This window comes from Myotis brandtii, unplaced genomic scaffold (genome assembly GCF_000412655.1).
Source record: "Myotis brandtii unplaced genomic scaffold, ASM41265v1 scaffold567, whole genome shotgun sequence".
Lineage (NCBI taxonomy): Eukaryota > Metazoa > Chordata > Mammalia > Chiroptera > Vespertilionidae > Myotis > Myotis brandtii.
The window spans coordinates 2,348,753-2,358,664 of NW_005370116.1; positions in this window are offsets into that span (position 1 = coordinate 2,348,753).

The window sequence follows — 9,912 nt, forward strand, 5'->3', positions numbered from 1 at the left end:
TATGATACAGCTGGGAGTGGAAAATAATGAAAGAACTAAAGCATTTTTATAGCATGAAATAAGTGTATAAAGAAACTTGCTGTATAGATATATGGTAAATCTGTTTTCCTCACCCATATATTTGTTAAATCATATACAACATTTGATGTATGGAACATTTATTACTAAGTACTCTAATATTATTAAAAATTATAAGTAATAAAAAATTACACCAAAGATTTTCCATGGTAAACAAAAATAATTTTTACAAAATAAAAATGGCCAAAACTTGTAAAATCTGAGAATGAACTTTAACAAAATATTGTTCAATTAAGAGTTTATGTTCAAAAATAAAAAGATACAAAAACAAAATAAATAAGTAAACAAAATAAGTAAGTAAATAAATAAATGATGTAATAGGACATTTTGTTAGTGGCATTTGCATTCATGCAGTATGTTTGTTATGTTGGGTCTGTGCAGTTGCTCCCCAACACCTCACAAGTATCCTTAAATTCAATAAATGTTGGTCAAATAGAAAAAAATATTTCATGTTCAAAACAAAACAGAAGCAGACACATAGATAGAAAGAATAGACTAAAGGTTTCCAGAGAGGAGGGAGGTTGGGCACTGGGTGAAAAACGTGAAGGGATTGAGAAATACAGATTGGTAGTTACAAAATAGTCATGGGGATGTAAAGTACAGCACTGGAAATATAGTAAAAAATCTATACTAATAGCCTAGGTGGTCGTCACACCCTCACGCATCACGCCCTAACGTTGTCACAAGATGGCTATCCCAAGATGGCCATCACAAGATGGTCGCAAGCACAGCAGAGGCAGGGCCCAGTGGAGGAGGCGATTTGCGGCGGGGGTCGGGGGGGCAGTTGAGGCAATCAGGCCAGCAGGGGAGCTGTTAGGGGGCTCACTATTACATTCACTGACCACCAGAGGGCACAGTCAACTGATTGACCAGTCGCTATGATGTGCACTGACCACCAGGAGGCAGACGTTCCAACTGGTAGGTTAGCTTGCTGGTGGGGTCTGGCTGATAGTGACTGAGGGAGAAGGACTGGACACACCCTGGAGCCCTGCTGCAATCCCTCCCCGGCTGGCCAACATCCAATGTCTCTCCCCAGCCCTGATAGTGCACTGGTGGGGTCCCTCGGCCTGGCCTGCATCCTCTCGCAATCCAGGACCCCTTGGAGGATGTTGGAGAGCCAGTTGGGCCCGATCCCGCAGGCCAGGCCAAGGGACCCCACTGGTGCATGAATTCGTGCACCTGGCCTCTAGTAATTTTAATAATTATGTATGGTGCCAGTTGTTTACTGAAAATTTCAAGGGGAAAACATTGTAAAATATATGATTGTCTAGCCACTATGCTATACAATTAAAACAATATTGAATGAGAACAGTAATTGAAAAAAATTAAAGTTAAAAAATTAATAGTAGTTACTATTTTTAAATTGAGAGGTTATGTTTCATATCATGAAAAGTTTAGATTTTTGTTTTTCTTCTACCATTCAGGTTTAATTGAAAACATGTTCCTAGACCTGCTCTTCAGATATACATTCAGCAATAAGCAATACATTTATAAACTGAAGTGTATGATAGCCCTAACTGGTTTGGCTCAGTGGATAGAGCGTCGGCCTGCGGACTCAAGGGTCCCAGGTTCGATTCCGGTCAAGGGCATGTACCTTGGTTGTGGGCACATTCCCAGTGGAGGGTATGCAGGAGGCAGCTGATCGATGTTTCTCTCTCATCGATGTTTCTAACTCTCTATCCCTCTCCTTTCCTCTCTGTAAAAAATCAATAAAATATATTTTTTTTAAAAAAAATGAAGTGTAAGATAGTGAGTTAGAAATTATATGGGAGTGGCAAATAGAATACCTACAAAGATTGACTATGTAATAAAAATTAGTAGTTTTTATAGGTTAGTAACAGAGAAAAAAGTTTTAAAAAACCTGATATTATAAAATCCAAAATAAATTATGTCAATCTTTTCTAAGAATCTTTCCTTTTCCTTTCAGAGTTAACCATGTATCTGTCATTGAAGCCTATGCTTATATAATTCTTTATTCTAGTGTCTTTACAGATGAATATGAAATATCTTTAAAAACCAAATAATCATCCCAGAAATCTTATTACTTTTATTTGCTTATGATTTTAATAGAAAAATAAAATTATAGCCTAAGCATAACATTAAAAATTATAATTTTATATCACTCAGTTCAGTAATCTCCAAGTCTTTTCTAAGGATGGGTATATCAGAATATTTATTATTATTAAGATTGACATATCAACAAAATTAAGTTCATGTTTTGCTCTTTGGTGAAACAAAATTGCCTCCATTTAATGGCTAAAAACATGCTTGTTTCTATCAAAAGACTATATTTCACAGAGAAAAATCTGCAAATGCACATTAATCCATATGCTTTAAAAATAAAGTAAATTAAATGCTGATATTATGGTATAATCCATAATTCTGATTAACTTGTATATAAACTGTGAACAAGGTAGAAATTTAAGGTAATGAAGGTGTCATTTAAAAAAAAATTATTACTTTCAGAGAAGAATGAAGGAGAGAGAGATAGAAACATCAATGTTGAGAGAGAATCATTGATTGGTTGACTTCTGCATGCCCCACACTGGGGATCTAGCCCACAACCCAGGCATGTGCCCTTGACCAGAATTGAACCTGGGACCTTTCAGTCCACAGGTCGATGCTTTATTCACTGAGCCAAACCTGGTAGGGCAAAGGTGTCATTTTTGTTCACACACTTGTTTGCCCCCATACATTAATATTTTGCATCACCAAATAGTGGTGAAGATAGTGAAGAAGGCTGCAACACATACACAAAGGTCATTTCTGGGAATTCTGTTTGGCCTCCTTGTTGTACCATAGAATGTTTATTCTTGAGATCGCCCTCCTTTTTGTGTATTTTGAATTTGTTTCCATAACTCATTAGCTTACTTTTTTTTTAATCCTCACCCGATGATATTTTTCCATTGATTTTTAGAGAGAGTGGAAAAGAGAGGGAAAGACAGAGAAAAATATCCATGTGAGAGAAGCACATGGATGGGTTGCCTCCTGCATGAGCTCTGACCAGGGCCTGGACTGGGAGGGAGGAGCTTGCAACTGAGGTATGTGCCCTTGACCGAAATTGAACCTGGGACCCTCTATCCACTGAGTGAAACCGGCAAGGGCTCATTAGCTTACATTCTTTATCATAGTCACTTACCTTTAAAATGTTTTAAATGTTATTTTTGGGTTTACTAGAACCTTAACATATTTAAACTATGGTAGTATTTTTAGGATAATTATTACTAGTGTTATGGTTATAAAATCACATAGATATTGGATGTACTATTCCAAGCCCATTTTACTCATTACCCCTCATATTTTTTAGAAGGTAAATTTGCAGAATATATTTTTAAGTAATTTTATTATATATTGAGTTGTAGTAGAAATGCTTATTAGACATATTAGGATATATGAGTAATAATTGTGACTCTACTTTCAATATTTATAGCAATTTTTCCTTTTTAACTTTTTTATTACATATATTTACTACAGATAATTCTATAGTCAGCTTCTTATGGAACTTATCATGTAAGAATTAAGGATTATTTAATTCGCATATTTCTAAAACTATTAACAAAGTCATAAAGTTAATTAATCAAAAGATTTTTAGGTTTTATTTATTCATTTATCCCACAAATATTTAAGTTTGGTATTTTAAAACCAACAAAATTATCCTGAGAGCACAAGAAAAAGCATTTTTATACACATTAGTAGACTAAAAAAATTATTCTGGTAACATCGTAATATTTTCATAATTAATGTACATGCATTTTGTATGTCAAGTCTGTTATTTATAGTTATTTCTCTCTTATTGGGTTGAATTGGTCTTCACTGGTCAATTACTTTTACTTTATTTCAAACCTGAGGTACACACACACACACACACACACACACACACACAAAATGGTTCTTTGTATCTTTTATACTCAAATTGCTGAACTTCACATTTGAATCCTCTAGACTGTCATCTTAGTTGTAGGAAAAACAGTTATTAAATTGAGCTTTTAAAGACTGTCTAATGTATTTTAAAATCTTGCATTTTTTAGAGCAATGGAGGAAAGGAAGTGGAACAAATTATCCAGTTAGCTAAAGATTTCAAGTTCATTTTAGGTTCAATCACTTAAGTCAATTGCATTTGAAATTTTTAGATGTAATTCTTTCTGCAAATTTAGATCCCAGGTGGTATCAAATGCAGTATTATAAATCTAAAGCTTTTTGTTATAGAAGACTTGCAGCATTAATAGACTGACACTGTTTGGGTAACCTTCATCATTCATAAGCCTTTTAAAATACATTTATCATTTCAGAGTCTAATAAACTAACAGAATTCAATTTTCATGTCACTTGAGTCTTTGAATCTCTTACCAGAATTCTGACATCCATTAGCCATTGTCTGAATTAGGTGACTGCTGTGGGAAAGAATAAGTCATAACAAATTATCTCGTTACAAAGATAATATACACAACAGCTGGAGTTTTTCTTTGTCTTATTCTCATTCTGACTGACATAAGCTGGTAGCTTTTTTCCCACTTTCTGAATAATGTTTTTGGCAGGTTCAGAAAGCCATGTGCTTTGCTAAAAGCTTTTTTATGATGCAAAAACATATATATAGAAACCAACAGCTTCCCATGACTTTAGTAGTTTTAATTTTTGTTTTTGCCCATAACAATCAATTCAACCATTTATTTTAATATATGTATATAATATTTCTGTGCCTCTGCTTCTGCTTCACTTATCTTACTTTTAGAAAATGTCAACACTAAAATGGTTTAGTACTGAAATTACTTTATATGAGTTCTAATGACTTTATATTAGACTTTACTTTATATGATACTCCATATAAAATGTTTTCAAATTTTCAAAATATGTGTAGACACTTGAATAAAACTGAACTAAATAATATTTTAACAATACAAACTGGAGAAATTTAAGCTACAAATTATCCATTAATGTATCTCTTATTTTTGAATGTAGAAAAATTTCTTAAAATATGAAAGAGTAATATATATATATATTTAGTTACATCATTATACACATATTTTATCTTCCAGTTAGGACTCTCTAAAAGGGAGCATAATTTTAACATTGTTTGTCCTAATGACTATCTCTTAATATATGTTTTCTTTCTAAGCAATGACATCAAACAGAAAGAACACGTGTGACCTATTTAAAAATTATCGTGTTCACAATTTGTAAAAATACCAAATTACACATTAAGTACAAGTACTGTTGCTCCTTCTCCCTCTCCCTCCCACCCGTCTTTCTCTTTCAATGATGCTCATGATACAATGATCCATGCCTGGAGGGACTGTCTCACAGACTTCACTAAGAAATATAATCAAACCACAGAAGACTTAGTCTGTCATTCCAGCTCTTCTCTGTACTTGATCCCTCTATGCACAGTTCAGCCTCAGGAAGAAGCATGACATAAGCAGAAGCAAAAGGAATCTGTAAAGATTATCAACTATGGAAATTAGATCGTTTTATTTTTATTTCGAAAATTTCAATCAATTATTGAGAATGAGAAAAGATAAAAAATTGAGATTTTATCCTTAAATGTGCAATGGCTAAGAAGATACCAAGGTGGAAAACAGTTACGCTGAATAGCAAATCAGAAATTGGGAAATTAAACATCAACCTATTGCCTTTTAAGTTCCTCTGCCAATGATTACCTCTCCTCTTCTCTTTGAATATTAATTTTTGATGTATGTTATTCATATATAATTTAACCAAGCCTATTTACACATCATATTTTCTTAATAATTTTATTACTATTACCCTTTATATTATGCTTTCTTCTCTATGAAATATTTCTGCCACTTAAAAGCCACAAAAATACATATATGTAGGTGGGGGAGTTTGGTCTTGGATATAGATACAGTTTGGCAAAGATTTACAATTGTATTGTGACATTATTTGGAGTTGATAAAGCAGTTGTCATAATCATAACCTGTATGCCTTTTTTCATACAAACTCTAAACCTACTTTTTGCCAATGCCTGTATATAGTTAAAGCATTCACATTTAAAATAATTTAATTATATATAAATGGTGTGTGTGTGTGTGTGTGTGTGTGTGTGTGTGTATGTAGCATTATGTCAGAAGAAAGCTCCAGCATCAGGTGACTACACTAACAAAAGCTGAATCTGTTCTTGGTCACATTGATAAGAAAATGCACAGATTCACCTGTCTTGCAACCTAATTATTTTAGAGACAGAAGCTGATAACCGTATTTCTAAATCTCAAACTTGTTTTAGCTTTTTATTGCTATAATGTTTGCATTTACTTATTTGGAATGTTAAGCACTGCATCAGGTTTTAGAAACAGTGAACAAAATGACATGATCCCTGACTTCAGGATGTATCCAATGTAGTTGCACACTCCATTTAATCTGCTGCAGAAGCCAAGTTCAGTTCTGTGACTCCGACATACTTGAGTCCTGTGCTTAGTTCCTTGGAATAAATGTATAATTATCCCACATAGAAAGACAGAAAGACAAATCATCTTAGCTTTTGTTTCACTTTCATCACCCTCCTTTTGTCTTCTCTTTCTTTTATATTCTTGCAGAACATAGTAACACACCCTATCATGCTATTGCACCTCACAAGTAATTTAACAGTTCCTTAACATAGATAATTCTTCCTTTGGGAGAGACCTAATTATTTGTATAACAAATGATAGCTATAACTTATACAATATTTGTACAAAAACAAGTTTCTTGGTAAATCACATATTCTTCCTTTATTGTTTCAGTTGAAACAGGACCTTTTTCAATCTCTGTAATTTCCAATATACTTAATACTGCATCTTCCTAGTTCAGTTTGCACATTGTAATTCTTTCCCTCGTAAATCCATAGTTACATATGAGAATCTGAAGTAAATTGTCTCTACAAATTACTAGCTATGTGCTCCTTTTTAAAATTTTTAGCCTCTATTATTCAATTTCTTCCTCCATATATAAGGAATCTACTATTTATCTTGTAGAACTGTCATGGAAATTAAATTAATCAATTATGTAAAACATTTAGACATTTCCCTGGTATACAATAAGTGATTAGTGAGTGCTGTTATAGTAGGTACTAGAAATGTGACTCCTCCCTTCACTGTTACTACTTACTCTCCAGAGTAAACACATACATGCTGTTGTGTAAAGTTGATGCTAAGGCATGAAAACGTTAGCTGCCATTGTTCTTTAACATTCACATAGCACCTGTCTTATCTCTGTTAAAGTAAGTATTACAACCCAATATTTCAGACTCTGGAATGGAGATTCAGAAAACGTGATTGAAAATCCTGTCTTTGCTATCCTTATAATTTGCCCAAACATCAATTTCCTCTCATGTTAAGTAAAGACAAAAATTAATAAAGGCATACTTGTAAAGCACCAAGCGCATTGTGAATACATATAAAAGTTAACTGCGCTATTATAATAATCAATCCTCTTTTGTTCTCACCATGATTTCTAGTCTCTCTTATCCAATAGTTTCCAGTCAAATTAGAATTTAATAAAAAATACATGTGTGTATACAAACACTTATAGTAAATAAATACATATGTGAATAGACACTATAGTCCAATAAACAGATGCATAAGAGCTATCAAAAATAGTATAATAATAAATGTTGTAATAAAACTATTAAAAATACTGGTGAGAACATAGAGGACAAAATGAAAGTATTTTTTCTGAGAAGTAAAAGTTTAGAAAAGTTTCCTGGAAGAGATAATTTTATTCAAGATTTTAAATAATAATGTGTATTGTAATGCTATGGAAAATAGAAAAAAAATTATCTTTCAGTTAGAGGGAGCAGAAAGAGATAAGGCATCCAGTGAATGGGGTGCATGAGGTTGAGAATCCACATTTTCTCCAGAAGGACTCAGATATGAGATATGAATGGGGAAGTGTGGTGGGAGATGAAGTTAAAATTCCAGTGGCTCATATATTATTGAAGGACTGGCAGGTATAGACTTTAACTTCTATGCAACAGAGTATTATCAAGAGATAGATTTATCATTTCTTACATAACCAAATTTATTATGGTTTTAATCCAATTTTTCAGTGTCATATTTTTTAAAAATATAATTAACTCTTAAATTCTGATGCTCACTAGCGCAGTTCACAAGGTTTCTCTATGTCAGCACTAATACCATTGTGGACCAAATATTCTTCATTCTGGGAGCTGTCTTATTCATTTTCACACATTTAGTAGCAGCTCTGGCTTCTTCCCAGAAATGCCAGAACATCCCTCTACCTCAGTTGTGACTCTCAAAAATGGCTCCAGACATTTTCTAATGTTCTGTGTAGAAGACAAAATTGTCCCCAGTTGAGAACCACTGTGCTAGAGAAAAACACTAGGATGAAACTTAGGAGGCTATCATATAAAAACTTATTTTATCACTGGAAAGTTCAATAGGCATATGTATATAACTTTGTTCACCTCTTCTTTCAGTTGCTCTTACTAAAAGATACATTTACATGTTAACTGTACCTGAGGGGGGAAATGTGGTAAATGCAACTAGAACTACCTGCTTAAAAGGGTCAATCTTGTTATATGGAATTTTGCTGTTGTGCAAGCAACTTGATGACTCTGTATAATAAAAAGAAAACAGGCCTAACATTTCAATGACTTTAAGGCTGAACAACTACATTAAGAGAGAGGAAGAAGAATTATCTCCTGGGAACAATGTCGGCGAGTAAGGAGTGACACAAGAAGAGCCTGGATTGAGGAACCCAAAGGAGATTAGGTTGGAACTAGCATGGAGAAAGCAGCCAGTGAAAATCGCCTGGTGGTGCCAGGCTCAAAGAATATTTTAACAATAGAGATTTTTAATAATGCTTGTTTTGTTGTGAGCTTAATTGTTCTCCTCTCAACTTACCCAGATTGTTTTCACGTGTCTGCCAGTTGTTGAAGGAATTTAGTTGTAAGACTAAGTCTATTTGGCTTATAATTGGCCATGCACATAGAATGTGAGATAACTGAAAGCTAAAAGATTTCAGTGAAAGCAGGTCCTGGGTAGACATGGCTGAGAGGAATTAAGTCTCTTAAGAAGTTTGAGAAATGCTGGGGAGTCCTTGAACTACCACCGTATGTGGATGGGATGGCAACCAGTCAAACCTAGAGTGAGCTTTTCTGAAAGACTCCAGGTAACATACATGTAAATTATACATGCCAAAATGGATCACACAGTGTCTTGTTATTCTGTGGTATGTCATAAAACAAACTGAGTCTCAATAATGAACTAAATGATTACTTGTTCTTAGCTACCTGGGAAACTTGTGGGTAAAGCCAACCCCCTAAAAACCTCAAAGGTCCGTCCTTCCTTCCTTCCTTCCTTCCTTCCTTCCTTCCTTCCTTCCTTCCTACTTTTATTTTGTTCAACATAAATACCAACATAGTACAGTGTATCTTAAAAAAACAAAGTACTTTGTAGGAGATAATTTTTTTTAATCCTCACCTGAGGACACGCTTAGAGAGAAGAAGTTGGGTGGGGGGGGAGAAGAGGAAGAAAGAAAGAGAGAGAAACATTTATGTGAGAGAGAAACATCAATTGGTTGCCTTCCTTATGTTCCCCATAACAGGGTATGTGCCCTGACCAGGAATCAAACAAACAACCTTTCAGTGTACAGGACAACACTCAACCAACTGAGCCACTCTGGCCGGGCTGTAGGAGATAATTTTTAACAACACACTATGTTTGATTTTATAAATGGAGACTCTATCAGACTCTATATTCTTTTAAAAAATGTTCATGTTTTTTAAATCAAATTAAAAGAATATTTTTTCTCAAATGATCATTGGATAATAAAGATGGGATAAATAAAATATAAGTAAGTTTTACCAAATAAAATGGAATG